At 50.0% G+C, this 19,863-nt stretch overlaps 1 protein-coding gene across 3 annotated transcripts in view; it reads left to right on the top strand.

Annotated features, from left to right (window-relative positions):
* Nucleotides 1–19,863, top strand: part of LOC137650518 (uncharacterized) — an 86,267-nt gene that overhangs the window by 41,552 nt on the left and 24,852 nt on the right. The gene's annotated exons all lie outside the window — the stretch shown is intronic.

The following is a 19,863-nucleotide window of genomic DNA, read 5'->3' as shown; positions in this document are numbered from 1 at the left end:
CAAAAAAAACTTCAATGAATGCTTAAAACAACTGTAAAGATAAATACTACTCATCTGCAGAAAAACTATTTATTATAAATATTTTAAAAAATTAAGTAGAAAAAAAAGACCTGACATAAAAATTCATAAAAAAAAGTTTATACATATATACACAAATCCTTTTAGGAATTGATTCTTGAATGTTTAGGACACATCTTGATGTATTTTGGATGAAGTCAGACCCATGGAGGTGAAGATCTGAAATGAGAAAAACAGGGTAACTTTTTTTGGCCAAAAAAATTTGTCCAAATTTCATGAATTTTTTGGGGTACCCAAATGAAATAGGAAGTGGCTAATTTTTTTAGGGAATAAACATATGTTATCCTAAAATAGAAATATGTAAAAAAATCTTCATTATTTTGTAAATTACATTTATATCAGGGGCCATATCTAAAGGTAATTTTTTGAGTACTTAGAAATTTCGTAAAAAAATACATATATTTAATATATAATATGATATTTATGCAGGTAAAAATATACCAAAATATCACAAATTCTATAGGGAACAAGAATATATATAGATATGGCAACTTACGCTTCGGATATGTCCACAAAATGGCCGCCGACCACACTGACTCAGACTCCCTAATCTGCCACTTGAAATGTAGGAAGGGTATGTCAATTTCAAGGGGTTATTTACTAATCTAATTATTATTGGATATGCATAAAAATTGTATGGCGGGTTGCTGGATAATTGTCGATTATTTTACGACTATAAAATTAAAATTCTGATCCAAAAAAAATTTTTGGAAGGGAAATAAAATCGAAAAAAAAACAAAAATGTGAAACAATATAATATTTTAGCTAAAAAAATTTGATGATATTCAATCAAAAAAGATGTAAACAAAATTTTCCGACAAATAAACATCTAGAGGAATCATTACTCTGTGATAGTTCCTTAGTACGTAGTAATTTTGAAAGAAATGGGAAAAAACGAAAAAATGGCAATCACCGGAAAATCGAACACATACCTATATATACGCCATATCTGGCTAAAAAAAAGATAGGCATGGGTAGCCAGATCATCTAGAAACACTTTCCAACACTATAAAAATATAAGTTTTGTGACACTACTTGCCAATTCCTTACGGTAACATGACTAAGCAAAAAAATGCAAAACAAATAAAAAGGGGCACTCGCGGAAAAATGGGTAACATTCTAATATACGGCATTTCAGAAAAAAAAAAATTCAGCCACGTGCTAGGCAAACCATCAAGGCACATTTTCCGACAAATAAACATCTAAATGAATCACTACTCTGTGATAGTTCCTTAGTACGTAGTAATTTTGAAAGAAATGGGAAAAAATGAAAAAATGGCAATCACAGGAAAATCGAACACATACCTATATATACGCCATATCTGGCTAAAAAAAAGATAGGCATGGGTAGCCAGATCATCTAGAAACACTTTCCAACACTATAAAATTATAAGTTTTGTGACACTACTTGCCAATTCCTTACGGTAACATGACTAAGCAAAAAAATGCAAAACAAATAAAAACGGGCACTCGCGGAAAAATGGCCATTCTAATATACGGCATTTCAGAAAAAAAAAAAAATTTCAGCCACGTGCTAGGCAAACCATCAAGGCACATTTTCCGACAAATAAACATATAAATGAATCATTACTCTGTGATAGTTTCTTAGTACGTAGTAATTTTGAAAGAAATGGGAAAAAACGAAAAAATGGCAATCACAGGAAAATCGAACACATACTTATATATACGCCATATCTGGCTAAAAAAAAAAATAGGCATGGGTAGCCAGATCATCTAGAAACACTTTCCAACACTATAAAAATATAAGTTTTGCGACACTACTTGCCAATTCCTTACGGTAACATGACTAAGCAAAAAAATGCAAAACAAATAAAAAGGGGCACTCGCGGAAAAAGGCCCAACATTCTAATATACGGCCTCTCAGATAAAAAAAAAGACATGCACGTGTTAGCCCAACCATCAAGGCACACTTTCTAACACATAAACATGAAAAAAAAATCAATAATATACAGCAATTCCTTACTACGTAGTAAATTTTTACAAATATTGAAAAAAACAGAAATTGGCAACCGCAGTTAAATACCCAATATACCAATAACTACGTCGTATCTGACAAAAACAAAGTCACGCATGGGTAGCCAGATCATCTAGACCCACTTTCCAACACTAAACAAGCAAAAGTTTTACGACACTATTTGGCAATATCTTACGGAAAAATGACTTGGCAAAAAAATGAAAAAAAATGAAAAAGGGGCACTCGCGGTAAAATGCCCAACATTCTAATATACGGCATCTCAGATAAAAAAAAAAGACATGCACGTGTTAGCCCAACCATCAAGGCACACTTTCTAACACATAAACATGAAAAAAAAAATGAATAATATACGGCAATTCCGTACTACGTAAAATTTTTTACAAATATTGAAAAAAAAACAAATTGGCAACCGCAGTTAAATACCCAATATACCAATAACTACGTCGTATCTGACAAAAACAAAGTCACGCATGGGTAGCCAGATCATCTAGACACACTTTCCAACACTAAACAAGCAAAAGTTTTACGACACTATTTGGCAATATCTTACGGAAAAATGACTTGGCAAACAAATGAAAAAAAATGAAAAAGGGGCACTTGCGGTAAAATGGTCCTCGTGGTGATGAACAACATTTTAACTAAAAAAAAAATCATGCAAATGGTAGCCAAACAATCCACCAAGACTTTCCACAACTGATAACCTATACAAGTTGCACCATTCTACGACAATTTCATAATACGTAATAACTTTGATAATTATGCAAATTACCTTAGAAGGGTAAACTCGGTCGCGCTCGACCCCGACGCGTCTCAGAAATCGGGGAAGGAGTACAGCTACAGCAATGCACATCTGGACACTACTAGAGCGTGTAGGGGAGACACCTCCTGCAGGTCGATCACCCACAAATTCAGTCACGGGGGTGAGTCACGTGAGAAAAACCTCTTTTTTTTTTTTTTTGACGCTCGGGGTCGCGTACGACCCACCGTACCTATCCACGGTTAACTACCCACGCACTAGTTAGCGGGGGTAGGGGAAGGGATAGCTTGCTACCCCTCCCCCCCAACACACCGGTGATTTGTTTCACTTCACTTTTGGCTCCGGCGATGAACAGACGTGTCTGTCCATCGTCCTCGTTGACAGCCTTTAATCTTTTTCTGCTTTTTCTTTCAGTTTGTGTGTGTGTTAGAAGTTGACCACCTTTATTGTTCGCTATGCGCACGTGCCCTGGAATTGCCGGCCGCCCTTGTGGTACTTTTATGTCAGCCGTGGACACTGATCCTCACACCCTTTGCCCGCAGTGTCGAGGCCGACGGTGTGATAAGGAAAATATGTGTAATGAGTGTAGGGAGTGGTCTGCCTCCCAGTGGGAGAGGTTCGGCCGCCGGCGTAAGAAGTAGTCCAAGAGAGACCGTTCTCCTTCTGGGGTTACCTTGAAGGAGTAAGGTTCTCGGGACTCTTCTTTCGCCGCCCAAACCTCCTCCGAAGCTCCCCCTCGTCTGGCTCCTAAGGAGAGTCGGCCGAGTGGGAATGCAGGCCCTAGTTCTGTTTCCCGACCTTGGGTTGGGGGAGATGGCGTCGCTTCCCATAGCGGGGTGGTTCCTCCTCCTCCTCCGGGGTGGTTATTGATGAATCTTTGTCTAACGATCTTTTTCAGTTTTGGGCTTCCCTGGGGCTTAAGGGGCTGCCCTCCAGGGTAGCCCTGATTGACCTTGTCCAGTTAGGGGCCGCTGTTGAGCAGTCGCTGGTGATAGCGGAGGTAGATCCTCTGTCTATCGTCAACGTCGTGGTGACAGAGGCTTCCGACAGGGCGGGTCAATCTTCTGCAGGAGCAGTTGTGGATGTTGGTGCGCACAGCTCTCCTCCCCCTTCCGTACATCCTTCGAAGGGGGAAGGGAGTCCCGCGGGCTCTTCTGCTGTCCAGCTTCCCTCCAAGGGCAGTGCTTTGACTGAGACTCCCCTTAGGAGGACTGTTGGTCCTGACGATCTTCCTCGTGGCTGCCTTCGCCGTAAAGCTCACCGTCTGCTGCGTCACAAGGGCCTCCCGTCTCCTTATAAGGGTGTTAAGAGGCGCCGTTTTGGATCTTCCCCTTCTTCCTCCGAAGGGGACTCTCCTCGCCGTAACCAGCCTGCAGCTCCAGCTTCCTTAGACCTCTCTGGGGATTGGTCTCCTACGCCTTCCAGACCTTCAACTTCTGGGGCAGATGTTCAGCAACCTGACCTCGTCACCCGACGGGCAACGGTCCCTCCCTTCGGGCAAAGGGATTCTTCCCTTGCGCGTGCAGTGTTAGCGCACAGGCGCCCTCCTTCTCATCAGCGCTCTCCTGTTCGTCAGCGATCTCCTGTTCGCCAGTGCTCTCCTGATGATCGCCCCTCTTCTCCCCAGCGCTCTCCTGAGGACATCCTTCAACCTGTTGTTCCTGTTGAGCGCCCAGCACGCCAGCGTTCCCCTGCTCGCCCTTCTGCAGTGTTAGCGCACAGGCGCTCTCCTGCTCGTCAGCGCTATTCTGACCGTCGGCGTTCTCCTGTTCGTCAGTGCTCTTCTGAGGACCATCGCCCCACTGCTCGCCAACACTCCCCTGTGGTCTCCGAATATCCTGCAGTTCCTGATGTGCGTCCCGCGCGCCACCAGTTTCCTGAGCACCCTCGCGATCCTCAGCTTGTTCCTGCACAACATCGCTCACCTTCTCCAGCGCGTGTTTCCAGAACGCACGTACGCCCACGCGCCCACGCTCCTCCTGTTCCTTTTCCTGTTCGTGAACGTTCGCCTCTGGGCCCCGCGCCAACTGTTCCCTCACAGGCTTCCACGCGTCGCCCTCTTGCTCGCCAGCGATCACAGACGTTTCAACGTTCGCCGGCTCGTCAGCGTTCTCCTGCGCGTCAGCGATCACCTGACCGCCTGCGTGACCTATCGCCCCGCGCAAGCGTTCTCCAACGCGCCGTCGCCCAGAAGATCTGGAAGGACATGGGTCGCCCTCTGCTAGCTCGCCCTTGCGTGGTCGTTCGCCTACGCGATCTACGCGCTATCGCTCGCCAACGCGCTATCGCTCACCTGCGCGCCAGCATTCACCAGCGCACCATCGATCGCCTGCTCGCAATCGCTCTCCCACTTGCTACAGGTCTCCTGGGCAGCGGTGTCAGCGATCTTCGGAGCGTTCTCGCTCGCCCGCGCGTCAACACGCTCCCTCGCCGACACGCCAATGCATTCGTTCACCAGCTCGCCCTCGCGCCCCCTCGCCCGCGCAACTGCTCGCCCGCGCGACCGTTCGCCCGCGCGACCGTTCGCCTACGCGCGATCACTGTTCGCGCCGAATTTCGCAGCCCGTGACAGCAGCAGGAACGCGTGTCGCCAGACCGCGTCCAGGATCACCTCCACCGAAGCGCAGGATTCTTATGCAGGACAGGGAAGACACTTCAGAGAGGTCAGTGCCTCTTTCTTCCCCTTTTCCTTTTCAGGCAGGTCCAGTGGTGTCCACTCCGAAGGATCGCCCGATCGCCCGATCCCCTTCCCTCCAGCGGGGATTTCAGACTGTCCATGGAGCGACAGACTTTGTTTGGTCCTCTGATGCGGCCGTTAGTAAAGGCTATTAAGCCAGCACTCGCCGATCAAGGTCACAAGCCAACGGCTGCCTCTCCCCCGCTGAAGAGAAGGAGAGGAGTGGACTTCGTGGTTACTTCCCCCAGGTAGAAGTTGGTTCCTAAGAGGTCTGTCGGGAAGGCCCTATCCCCTTCGCAGGCGTTTTCTCCTTCTCCCGTGGACAAGGCTTTTCCGTCCTCGGGTGAGTCCAGTGAGGTGTTAGTCTCCCCCTCGGCACCAAGGGGGGAGCCTTCTCTTCATGGAGGAGAATCGTCTCGCGAGGAAGGTGCTCTCCGAACCTCTTTGTTGGGATCCTGTATTTCTCCCAGGAGGGAACCCAAGGACTCCAAGACCATTCCGAAATCATCTTCAAGGATTCGCCAGGAACCCGCGGCTCCCCGGGAGAACGTCCACGCTTCGCCCCAGGAAGAGATTCCGGGGACGGGAGACTTAGCTGCCAGCCTGCAAGGAGGAGACCAGCAGGAATCTGAACATGCCTTCTGGCAGGTCCTGAGCCTGATGAGGCAACTCAACGGGTTCATGGACCCCGTGATCGCCCCCCGAGAAGGCAAGGACACGGTCCTGGACCAAGTGTTCGACGTTCAGAAGGCCCCTAAGACCAGTGCGGCTCTGCTTGGTCTCGGGGATTGAAGAGTGCCAGAGCCAGGGCCAATGCCCAGCTCGCGATTCTTGCCTCCTCCTGTCGTTCCTCTGCCGGGAACAAACTCATCCCACCACCTCGTCTCCAGCAGAGGAGGTATTTTGAGATCTTGGGTGAGTCCAGTCTCGCTCTTCCACTCCATCACTCTGCAGAAGAGCTGGCTAAGGGAGTTCCTTTAGAGAAGCTCTACGCCCGGCAGGTGACGTTCTCGGCGTCGGATATCCTGAGCCATGAGAAATGCGCCATGCAGGCCGCTTCGTGGCTGGATATATGGCTAGGAACTCTGGGCATCCGATAGCGCTCCGAAGACTTGTCTAAGGAGACCAATAGGAAGGCTCTGGAGACCTTCTTACTCTCGGGCACCCTCTCCATCGAGTTCCTGGCGCACCAGGTCACCACCCTGTGAGCCAACTCGGTTTTGAAGCGGCGCGATGCGGTGACCGAGAGGTTCCACCCGAAGGTCCCCGCCATGGATGTCTGTAGGCTCAGACATGCTTCCCTCCTTGGGGAGAATCTGTTGGAGCCACAGGATATGGAGCGAACGGCTGAGAGGTGGAGGAAATCTAGCCAGGACTCCCTCCTCCATAGGGCCCTTACAGCTCGGCCCCATAAGCCTCCAGCTCCGCAGCAGCAGCATCGTAAGGCACCGAAGCAGGCACCGGCAGCTAAGAAAGTGGTGTCTAAGCCCCAGCCCTTTCCAGCCAAGGTCAAGAGGGGCGGTAAGTCCTCCAGGGGAGGCAAGACTCCTAGAGGGAGCAGCCGCGGCCGCTAACACTAGGAGTGGCAATCCCCCCGCGTGTCCACCTGTGGGGGGATGCCTTCCACGTTGCGTGCACAGGTGGCAGCAACACGGGGCCGATGCTTGGACGGTTTCGGTGATCGGCCAAGGCTATCACGTCCCGTTCATAACATCTCAACCTCCCCTGACAGCGAGTGTCATTGAGCTCCTATGCCATGGGATCGGAAAAGGGGCTAGCCCTTCGGGCAGAAGTCGAGACCATGCTCAAGAAGGATGCTCTCCAGGAGGTCGTCGACGGCTCCCCAGGCTTCTTCAGTCGACTCTTTCTTGTAAAGAAGGCGTCTGGAGGCTGGAGACCTGTCATCGACCTCTCAGCTCTGAACGGGTTTGTCAAGCAAACTCGGTTCAGCATGGAGACAGCGGACACGGTCAGACTTGCAGTGAGACCTCTAGACTTCATGTGCACACTGGATCTAAAGGACGCGTACTTCCAGATCCCAATCCATCCGTCTTCCAGGAAGTACTTGAGATTCTGCCTAGACGACAAGATCTACCAGTTCAAGGTGCTGTTTCGGTCTCTCCACAGCACCTCAGGTGTTCACCAGAGTGTTCACCCTGATTTCATCTTGGGCGCACAGGAACGGCTTCCGTCTTCTTCGTTATCTGGACGACTGGCTGATCCTAGCAGACTCGGAGTCGACCCTTCTTCGACACCGAGACAGGCTTCTAGGTCTTTGCCAGGTTCTGGGGATCGTGGTAAACCTCGAGAAGTCCTCTCTGCAGCCGTCCCAATGACTGGTTTATCTAGGCATGGTGATAGACACCAATCTCCACAAAGCCTTTCCATCAGACGACAGGATAGCAAGGCTGAGGAGGGTGGCGGAACCCTTCTTCAGGCGAGAAGAGCTTCCCACCCAATCGTGGTTGCGTCTCTTAGGTCACCTGTCCTCCCGGGCTCGTCTGGTTCCAAACGGCCGCCTCAGGATGAGATCCCTGCAGTGGTGGAATCAAGGATCCGATTCCCCGGACGTTCAGATCCCGATAGGACCTTTGGAACGGACGGACCTGCGATGGTGGCTGGTCGACGAGAACCTGCGAAAGGGAGTGAGTCTTCTTGTCCTCCCCCCGGAATTGACACTATTTTCGGACGCGTCAAAAGAAGGGTGGGGGGCGCACGTTCTGAACCAGAGGACCTCAGGCCTTTGGTCAGAATCAGGAAAGTGCCTGCACATCAACCTGCTAGAGTTGAAGGCCTTCTTTCTGGCGCTTCAACAGTTCCAACGGACCCTGGCGGGTCACTCCGTGGTGGTGATGAGCGACAAAATCACGGTAGTGGCTTATATCAACAAGCAGGGAGGCACTTTTTTGCAGCAGCTATCCCATCTTGCAGTTGAGATTCAGAGGTGGACCGAAGTCCACTCGATAACACTATCAGCTCGCTTCATTCCTGGCAAGAGGAATGTGCTCGCCGACAGTCTGAGCAGGGCCTCGCAGATAGTGAGTACTAAGTGGTCTTTGGATCCTCAGATAGCCAACAAAGTCCTGACTTTGTGGGGTTCCCCGACTGTGGATCTGTTCGCGACAGCTTTGAACTTTAAGCTGCCTCTGTACTGCTCCCCAGTCCCGGACCCCAAGGCTCTCTGGGTAGATGCTTTCCGGCAACGGTGGGACAACATCGACTTGTACGCCTTGCCACCGTTCTGTCTGATGAGAAGGGTGCTCAACAGGACCAGACTATCGGTCAACTGTTCGATGACTCTGGTAGCTCCGCTGTGGCATCATGCGGAATGGTTCCCGGACCTTCTGCAGCTCCTGACGGAGCTCCCGAGAGAACTTCCTCTACGACACGAGCTTCTCAGATAACCCCACTCCAACATCCCTCACAAGGCCGTGGCCTCGCTTCGGCTTCACGCCTGGAGACTGTCCAGCGTCTCCTCACGGAGAGAGACTTTTCGCAACAGGTTGCAAAGAGAATGTCCCAGCACCTGCGAAAGTCCTCTGAGGGAGTCTACCTGGCGAAGTGGAGAGTCTTTTGTGGTTGGTGTCATGGGAGGGGTATCTCTCCACTCGATGCCACTATTCCAGCAATAGCGGAGTTCCTCGTATATCTGCGGGAGGAAATGCGCCTTTCTGTCTCGGCAGTGAAATGCTATCGCTCAGCCTTAAGCTTGGCTTTCAGGCTGAAAGGCGTGGACATTTCTTCCTCGCTAGAGCTCTCTCTACTCATACGTAGCTATTAGCTTACCTGCCCCCAGTCGGAAGTGAGACCTCCTTGGAACGTGGTTCGGTTCCTCAGGGCTCTTAAGAGACCTCCCTTCGAACCATTACGCCAGGCCTCCGATCGCCACCTGTCTTGGAAGACGGCTTTCCTGCTCGCTTTGGCTTCGGCCAAGTGAGTTAGTGAACTTCATGGTCTCTCGTACGACATCGCCCATTCAAGGGGATGGCGGGAGGTAACGTTCAGGTTCGTCCCTGGTTTGTTGCCAAGACTCAGAATCCTGGAGTGCCGGATCCTCGGTTCGACTCTTTCAGGATCGCGAGTCTCCGCTCTGTAACAAGCGACCCAGACCAGCTGCTACTATGTCCAGTGAGGTGTCTGAGGTACTACTTGAAGAGAACAGCTGCAGTCCATCCTCAAGTGCGTGCATTGTTTGTAAGCACAGGCAGGACGAAGAGGAGGGTCACCAGGAACACCATCTCTGCTTGGATTCGAAGGGTTATCCATCACGCCTTGAATCCAGACCCTCCTCTGTCATGTCGCCCTAGGGCACACGTTGCTAGGGGTGTTGCTACATCCCTGGCCTTCAAAAGAAACTTCTCTGTGACGCAGGTGCTTCAAGCTGGGGTCTGGAAGCGTCAGACGACCTTCACAGCCCACTACCTGCAGGACGTGACCCACAGGAGCCTCGATACGTTTTCTATTGGCCCTGTGGTGGCTGCACAACAGCTGGTCTAACCTCAGGCTCCTTTATGGACAAGTAGCAGTAGGTTGAGGGCGTTGTTACCCGGTTTTAGTCTGCGTGAATGAAAGAGTATGTCTGACCCTTACTTCTTTCTTCATTCTCCCCTCTCTTGGGGAAGCAGCATCCTGGTCTTCGCATAGCTGACCTCGACCTCTGCAGGTAACCCATGCTTCTTTGTGCTCCTAGTATTAAGCTCAATACTGTTGCGGCCCCCATACCCTGACGAGGTGGTATTGGGAACGTGCTATCCTAGATTCCTATCTAAAGGTCTCAAGGTCAACTTCATAGGACGAGTCTCACTTTCTTCCACACACAACTTATGTAGGCCACTCGTTCCTAGCGATGCTAGGAACTTGTGGGGTGCAGGGGCTCCCTCTCTCAAGTGCTACTCACTGAGGGGTGGAGTCCCCGGGCAAAGCCGAAGTCAGTAAGGCTGGGGACTTTCCACCCTTCGTAAGGGGTAAGTCACCCAATGTAAATAGCGTGGTTTGTATTTCGGTTACAGAACAAATGACAAATTCGGAGGTAATTTGTATTTTTCCTAACCATACAAACCTTAGTTATTTACACATATTTGCCCGCCAGCCCTGTCCCCAAAGTCAAGTCCTACCTCTAAGTGAAGTGAAGCAAATCATCGGTGTGGGGGAGGGGAGGGGTAGCACGCTATCCCTTCCCCTACCCCGGCTAACTACCGCGGGAGTAGTTAACCTATTGGCTCGTCATTTCAGCTACTCCGAAAGGTAAACCCAATGTAAATAGCTAAGGTTTGTATGGTTAGGAAAAATACAAATTATCTCCGAATTTGTCATGTTAATATGTGAAGGAAAAATTTAATTGCTTAAAACACTATATAAACCTCTGTGGGTGTCATAATTTGGTGGCTGAGCAGAGATTGCATTAATGAGGTCAGTGGTTTTATCCTATCCTGCCTCCACCGGTCAACTGCTGTGAATTAATGCCAACATTTGCTGGGAGTCTGGTATGAATGTCATTTTAGAAAACTTATCCTCAGCACTTAATGCTATGGTATAGTTAATGTGATAGAATACGGCTATATCTGAGTTTTATTTGTAATTCCTGTAGCTCATTGTGGGATAAAATTTCTACTGTTATTGTGGCTCCCTTGAGCATCATTGCTCTTGTTGTACTGTATAAGTAATGTATTTTTATATGGCTCTTCTCCTCACACCCTCCACCTAACTTTTACAATACCACAGATTTATTCCTATGCAGATACAAACTTCTGAGTCGTTTATATGGGGGTTACTTCTGGTTTCGTTTTCTAGAGCCCGGCAATCGAAATCAATCGGTAGACTACGTTATATTGCGTTACTAGGCTACTACTTCACATGACGCGACCTACTTGTATCAAGCGTTTACTCGCAATGGTTCTGGTTTTGAAGGTGGTTGGTCGTGCCTTCCTTCACTTCTGCAATCAGACAACCGCATCGCGTAATCTCACCCTTATAGTGCCTGTGCATCTTTGACATACTTTTTCACTTGCATTACTGTATTCATTATTCGTGAGTTAAGAGTATGTGCTTTTTGACATGTCAAATTCAATGCTTTCTTGCCCTGGGCCATAGTGGCTGCTCCTATGTTACCTTCATTAGCCAGTAGAAGTAGATCCTCTCCTGGTATGTCCGTCGTGTCAAGGTAAAAGATATTAGGTAGAATCTCCATGTTAGTGTTGTAAGGAGTGGTCATCTTCCCAGTGGAATAGCTATCATTCTTGCCATAAGAAACTAGCCAAGAGAGATCACTCCTCTCCTTCGGCTTCTGTGAGCTTTGCTTTCTGTGAGCAGTTGGAGGAAGCGTAAGTTGCGTTCGGTGATGAACGTTATCTCCCCTCTTAGTTCGTGTCAGGAACCCTCTGAGGTTTCTGTCGTGGAGGACAATGGCCGTAATTTGATCAACATTTAATCACTTAATGTTAATAGTGTGCAGTATAAGATTGATCCTGTTCTGTCACGGATCACCTGGCTGCACCCACTGTGCTTCATGAGACGGATCTGTTAGATGCTTCCACATTTGATTATTCTGTCTAGGTCTCCTTCACCCTCTATAAGTACTGTACGCTGAATGGAGACTTGTATTTATCAGATTATGCAGATAAGATGTTCACCCCCGTCAGAATTGTCTATAGTACAGTGAAAGCATCTCCTCGTTTCCAAAGGACCATATAGTTGAGCCTGTCATTTCCCTCTGTACCGAGGCAGCCTATTTGGAAGATCCTGATGACCAGTCTCAAACTAACTCGTATTAATGAGAGAGGCTTGCCTCGTACACCTAGGGGTCCTTGGCGGAAAACTCTTCTAAAGAGTGCCCCAAATGAATCAGAGAGATTTGTTATCTCTACTATAAGGGTGGTCGAACGCTTTGCCTGTCCCCCAACAGGAGTTGACAATGCCTTCATGCTCTAAGCAGGTCTCTCCTTCCAAGCTTACTAAAGTGGGAAAGTCTAGTGTAATAATTCCTGCCTTACCAAGAAATTCTTCAAGGTATACACTTAGGCCGAATATTCAGATTAATAAATCTGAATGGACTGATTATCTAAACAAAATGACATCACAATACGAGCCTCCTTCTCTGTGCGTGAAATTACTCTCCTGCAGTCTGGGCAGGCCGAAAGGGCCAAGCAAGTTGTTACTCCTAAGCGTCATGGTGTCACTGAACACGCCACCATTTTGACATGTGATGGAGTATACCTCTGCATCATAATGATGCTAAGAAGAATGTGACTATACACCCACCTGATATTGAAGGTCATAGTAGATCCTCTCCATGTCACGTCCAGAGTTACCCCGGAGTTTTATAAACTCTTGGGTAGGAACCAATGGGATAAAACCTAACCCTATGCTAATGAGAGTCCTGTATCTTACGCTTGAAACAAACCCACTAGTTTTCTAGTTAGAACCTGTTCTTACACTCGGTGTGGCGATCATGATGATTATGATAAACGTTCTACGGAATGTTGATCTCTTTCAGACAATTCTATACAAGTACAGAAAGCAGATAAGGAGTGTAAAAAGATTTCCCCCCTTCCCGAGGATCACTCCTCCTTCTGACATACAGGAACAGATCGGTAGACGACGTAGACGTGGTACGCGCCATAGGCCTCCAAGATGGCAGAGTGCCGAGAACTCTCTCACCTCGTAAATTGATTTCTGAGAGACTTCAACTCCCTTGCTTCCTGTTCAGGATATAGACGTGAACGTTCTTACGATTGGGGTGAATTGGATTCCTCCCACTCCATCTTTCCCTCCTCTTCTCATTATTACTCAAGGAAAAGGAAGGACATAAGAGGAAAGGTTAAGAGCTCCGTTAAAACGGAACAATCGCATCGGGATATCATTACTATTGATGACTCCTGGAAGAACCTCATGGCATGCGTGAGCCGTGAGTAAAAGCTCTGCTAATGTGACACCTCCCCCCTCCCCTTGAGGCTCTGGTATCTAGCTTGGAAGCTTCATACTTCATTAAGATTGAGCCTCATCTGCATTTAAGAAGTTTGGATGAGCTTCCCCTGGGGCAGACTGCTAACAGACTGTGTGCTATCGATGCCATCTTCCCGCAGTCTCAGAGCCCCAGACTTAGGCCTGTCATCTTTGGAAGGGTAACAGATCAGATTTGACCTGGAATAACTATACTCAGCTTAGAGCTTTTGGTCAGAGTTTATACTTCAACTGAAAAGGAATACAATCTAACCATAAAAGGAACCCTTTCTGGTACAACCCAGGAACATAAGTGGTGGACTACCCTTAAGTCTGCATTATTTGTGTAGATCAGTGTTTCTTAAACTTTTTTGTGCAGCGGACCCCTTTTATTAAAATTACTCATGTAGCGGACCCTTTATTATTATAATTTTCCTCTTTAGTTTGAAAGTGTTTGCAGGTCATAATATACTGAAATTACAACTGAATTATTTATTAATGGCTTATCTTCAACATAAATGTTTATATTTTGCTTAACATAATTTCCACAACATTGATAATTTTGCATGCAAATTTTCATGAACTTAACAGCAATGCTTCCTCCTCATATCTCACAACCATACTTAATGCGATGAATGATACTGTTTTTGCTGCCTCACTAATGTTGGAATATCTGGCTCCAGTCTGCTGAGTTTCAGACGCATGTTGGGTTCGACATTGATTCGGTTGCGCTTCTTCGTTTTAAGATCAACCAGTGTAGAAAATCCAATTTCACAGTTGTACGTTGTTGGGAACAGCATCAAGTGTTTCAAAGCAATTTCTGCAAGTCCAGGGTACTCTGGCTGGACTTGAGCCCAAAAATTGGCCAAGCTTCTTTCCCTGAATAGGGTCTTCAGTGTCCCACTTGTTGCAATCTCGACAAGATTATCAGCCTCTTTTGATGACAGGTTGACACTGACCTTTTCTATATCTACTTTATCTGTAACAAATGGATTTCTAATCCACTCAAAGCTTGGGTCTGGTTCTTCAAAATATTTTCTTAACTCTGAGTGAAGGCCTTTGAAAGCTTTTTTGTTCCGTAACCTAATACAAACCACGCTATTTACATGGGGTATTATTTTGGCGGAGCTGAAATGAAGAGCCATTAAATTTTAACGAGGGTTAACTACCCCCTCGCTAGTTAGCGGGGGTTAGGGAAGGGGTAGCTAGCTACCCCTCCCCCCCCTCACACACTGTGAATAGCCCAATTCACTTTTGGCTCGGGTGATGATCAGACGTTTCTGCTCTCACCCTCGCTTGACAGCCTTTAATCTCTTTCTGCTTTCTCTTTAAACAGTTTGTGTGTGAAGTTGGCCTCGACTCTATAACAATGCGTACTTGCCCTGGACTTCCTAATCGCCCGTGCGGGACTTTTATGTCCTCTATGGATACGGATCCTCACGCCCTTTGCCCCCTTTGCCGAGGTTAACGGTGTGACAAGGAAAATGTGTGCAGTGAGTGCAGGGAGTGGTCTGCCTCCCCGTGGGAGATGTTCGGCCGTAGGCGCAAGAAGAAGTCCAAGAGAGACCGATCTCCTTCGAAGGTGACTTTGAAGAAGGAGGTCTCTAAGGACTCCCCTTGCGCCGCCCGAACCTCCTCCGAAGGTCTCCCTCGTCCGGCTTCACCTGTGAAACCGCCGAGTGAGATCGCAGGCCCTAGTGGTTTTTGCCAACCTCGGGCTGGTGGAGAGGGCGTGGCTCCCTTAGTGAGGTTGTTCCCTCTCCTCCCCCGGGGGAGGATATTTTATATTTTGATGAATTTGACTGTACGGTATCTAACCATGGTTTATTTCAGCTTTGGGCTTCCTTGGGGCTTAAGGGCACTCCCTCCAAGGAAGGCCTGTTTGACTTGTTGCAGTTGGGGGCTGCAGTCAAACAGTCGCCGGTAATTCCGTAGGTTTATCCTTCGGACATTGTCGACGCTGTTTTGACTGTCCCTTCTGACGTGACAAGTCAAACCCTTGATCCTGCTGCCTCGGATGTTGCTGAAGACTCGCCTCTCCCTTCTGCGCAGCCTTCGAAGGGGAAGGTGGGTCCTCCGGTCTCTCCTGCGAGCTCGTCTCCCCCCTAGAGGAGCACGCTTTCAGAGATACCTCTTCGAAGGACCGATGACCCTGACTCCTTACCCAGGGGTCGCATTCGACGTAAGGCCCGTAGGCCTCTTTGAGAGAGGGGGCTGCCTTCTCCCTATAAAGGGGTGAAGAGGCGCCTCTTTGGGTCTCCTTCTCCTCCCCCTGCGAAGGAACTACCTCGTCAGGAGAAGGTCATACCGGCAACATCCTTTGACACCTCTGCGGATCGTTCACGATCCCCTACTCCTGCCAGATCTTCAGTGCTGTCGTCACCTGTAATCCTACAGGCTCCGTCCCCTTCGGGGGAAAAGGACTGGGGTTAAGTCCCTGGCCCCTGCGCGCTTGCGTGCAGTTGAGCGTAGGTCATCTTCGTCACCTACTCGTCAACGATATCCTGTTCGCCAGCGCTCTCCAACGCGCCAGCGATCTCCTGTGCACTAGCGCTCTTCTGCTCGCCAGCGCGGGGGCGCGCTCTTCATCTTGAGGATGATCAACGCTCCCCAACGCGCCAGCGATCTCCTGCTCGCCAGCGCCTTTCTGCTCGCGCTCTTCAGCCTGTGAAGGACCAACGCTCCCCAACGCGCCAGCGATTTCCTGCACGCCAGCGCTCTCCTGGACATCCAGAGAAGGTACAACGCCTTCCAACGCGCCAGCGATCTCCTACTCGCCAGAGCTCCCCTGCTCGCCAATGCTCCTTAGGGCGCCCCCAGCCTGAGAAGCAACAACTTCCTGATGGGCGCACTGCGCACCATCACTCTCCTGCGCACGTGCGCAAGCACACACTAGTGCCTGTGCCTGTTGCACGCCCTACACGCCCACGCTCGCTAGCGCCCTCAAGATCTTCTGATTCAGACGCTCGCAAGGGTTCACCTTTGCCTCACTCGTTGACTCCTGCACTCCCAGTTGCTCCTGGGCGCCCTTCGATTACTGAGCGCCTCTTTAAGTTTGGCGCACACACGCCCACGATCTCCTACAGCTCGCCCTTCACGCCAACACGCTGTGGGGCCTGCAGGCTCTAAAGAAGGGGCCTCTCCTTCATGCGCCCCAATCACTGACAGATCTGCACGCTACCAGTTGAGGGAAACCAAGTCTTCTAGGAGACATCTCTCTCCCTCCCACCATCACCAGCGCTCTCCTAAGAGGTCGCGCGCCCACTCGCCAGCTCGTTCTCTGGAACGTTCTCCTACGCGTTCATATGCACGCTCTCCTACTCGATCTCGTGCATACCCTCCTGTGCGCCATTCACCTGCGCGTTCACCTGCGCACCAATCACCTGCGCGCCATCACGCGCGGTCCTATGGTCGCCATTCTCCTACGCGTGAACGCTCACCCACAGGACGCTTGCCTACGCGCCATCGCGCTCCTCGCCCCGCGCGCGAAACTTCTTTCACGAGCTCTCCCGGGCGCGGCATCGTACCCAGACGTGTGCGTCATACGGATCGCAAGGATCATCAGCTGGACGCTCCTCCTGGGAGGCGTTCCCAGGATTCACCTCCGCGCAAGAGGAGGACAACGGCAGAACAAGAAAGATCGGCAGAGAGGTCTAGGCAATCATCTTTTTCTTTTCAGGAAGGCCCTGTGGTGTCCACTCCTAAGGGTCGCGAGATCCCCTTTTCTCTAGCGGGGATTGCTGACACAGCGTCAGTTACCCGTCTACCATTGTTCCGCCACATGATCAATGCTGTGGTACAGGCTATTAAGCCTTCCAGCACTGATCAGGGACGGGACCCTGTGACGGGTTCTCCACTGTTGAAGAAAAGGAAAGGAGTGGGCTTCGTGGTGACTCCTCCCCGGGGAAAGCCGGTCTCCAGGAACCTCATCAGGTGGACCCCTTCTCCTTCTCCAACCTCTGCAGCTCCACCCCCTCCTGTAGATGAGTTTATCTATTCCTCAGGGGATTCCTCTAACTCGGAGAATTCTCCCTTGGCACCAAGGGGAGAATTTTCTCCGGATAGAGGAGGGGTTGCACGGGAGGAGGGTCCTCCTCGGGCGTCTTTGTTGGAGTCCTACTTCCCTCCCAGGAGGGAATCGAAGGACACCAAGACTGTTCCAAAATCTTCATCGAGGATTCGTCAAGAGCCAGCTATCCCTGGGGAGGACGTCCACGTTTCTCCCCAAGAAGACCTCTTGGGGATGGGAGACTTAGCTGCCAGTCCACCAAGAGGAGAGCACAGCGAGTTAGAACATGCGTTCTGGCAGGTTCTTGGATTGATGAGGGAGCTCAACAAAATCAAGGACCCGGAGACAGCCACTCGTGAGGGGAAAGACACCGTTCTTGACGAGGTCTTTGGTGTCCAGAAGCCCCCCAAGACTAGTGCGGCTTTGCCCTGGTCTAAAGGGGTGAAAGGCGCCAGAGACAAGGTCAAAGCTCAACTCTCCGGTCTGGCCTCATCAGGACATTCTTCTGCCGGGTTCAAACTCCTCCCACCTCCTCTAGTCCAACAGAGGAGGTATTTCGAGATCGACGGGGAGTCTTGCATGTCTCTTCCACTCCATCATTCCGTGGAAGAACTAGCAAAGGGAACTTTTTTCGAGAAGCTCTCTACCCGGCAGGTGACGTTTGCAGCGTCAGAGACCCAAAACCTGGAAAAAGTCGCGAAGAGTGCCATGCAGGCAACTTTGTGGCTTGATCTCTGGCTTGGGTCTCTGGGCATCCTATTGCGATCCGAGGATCTGTCCAAGGAGAGCAATAGGAAAGCTTTGGAGACCTCCCTCCTCTCGGGCACTCACTCTATTGAGTTTCTAGCCCACCAGGTCACTAACCTGTGGGCCAACATGACCCTCAAAAGACGTGATTCAGTGTCCGAGAGGTTCCATCTGAAGATCCCTACTGCAGACGTCAGCAGGCTCAGGCACTCCTCTATTTTTGGAGGGGAGTTACTGGAGCCTCGTGACATGGAGCAGACGGCTGAGAGGTGGAGGAGATCGAACCAGGACTCTCCTCCAAAGGGCCCTGACATCTCGGACCTATAAACCTCCAGCCCCTCAACAACAACGTCAACAGCAGCCTCGCAAGACACCTAAGCAGGCTCCGGCAGCTAAGACAAGCGTGTCTAAGCCGCAGTCCTTCCAGCCGAAAGACAAGAAACGCGGCAAGTCCTCTAAGGGAGGTAGAACTCCTAGAGGAAGCGGCAAAGGTCGCAAACACTAGGAGTGGCAGTCCCCCTGCGTGTCCACCTGTGTGGGGATGCCTAAAAAGTTGCGTGCAGAGGTGGCAGCAACCCAAGGCCGACCCTTGGATGGTCTCTGTGATCGGTCAAGGGTATCGCGTCCCGTTCACAACATCTCTACCTCCCCTGACAGCGAATCCAGTGTCGTTGAACTCCTATGCCTTGGGATCGGCAAAGGGGTTGGCCTTCCGGGCAGAAGTCGAGACCATGCTCAAGAAGGATGCTCTCCAGGAGGTCGACGACGGCTCCCCAGGCTTCTTCAGTCGACTCTTTCTTGGAGGCTGGAGACCCATCATCGACCTCTCAGCCCTGAACAAGTTTGCCGTACAAACTCGTTTCAGTATGGAGACAGCGGACATGGTCAGACTTGCAGTGAGACCACAAGACTTTATGTGCACTCTGGATCTGAAGAACGCGTACTTCCAGATCCCCATCCATCCGTCTTCCAGGAAGTACTTAAGATTCAGCCTAGAAAGCAAGACCTACCAGTTCAAGATGCTGTGTTTCGGTCTCTCCACGGCACCCCAGGTGTTCACCAAGGTGTTCACTCTGATCTCGTCGTGGGCTCACAGGAACGGCATCCGTCTCCTTCGTTACCTGGACGACTGGCTAATCCTGGCAGACTCGGAGTCGACCCTTCTTCGACACCGAGACAGGCTTCTGGAAGTTTGCCAAGATCTAGGGATCTTGGTAAATCTCGAGAAGTCCTCTCTGCGCCTTACGAAGAAACTGGTATACCTAGGCATGAAACTAGACACGATTCTCCACAAATCCTTTCCATCAGACGAAAGGATAGCAAGGCTGAGGAAGGTAGCAGAACCTTTCCTCAGACGAGAAGAGCTTCCAGCCCAACTGTGGTTACGTCTCTTAGGCCATCTGTCATCTTGGTTCGTCTTGTTCCAAATGGCCGCCTCAGGATGAGATACCTTCAGTGGCGGCTGAAGTTACGATGGAATCAGGGAAACGATTCCCCGGACTTCCTAGTTCCCATAGGACCTTCAGAACGGGCGGATCTTCGATGGTGGCTGGGCGACGAGAACCTATGGAAAGGAGCAGATCTTCTCATCCTCCCCCCAGATTTGACTCTGTTTACGAACGCCTCAAATCAAGGATGGCGGGCCCACATTCTGAACCAAA

Source organism: Palaemon carinicauda, chromosome 12 (assembly GCF_036898095.1).
Source record: "Palaemon carinicauda isolate YSFRI2023 chromosome 12, ASM3689809v2, whole genome shotgun sequence".
Taxonomy (NCBI): Eukaryota; Metazoa; Arthropoda; class Malacostraca; order Decapoda; family Palaemonidae; genus Palaemon; species Palaemon carinicauda.
This window is presented reverse-complemented; position numbering and strand designations above follow the sequence as displayed.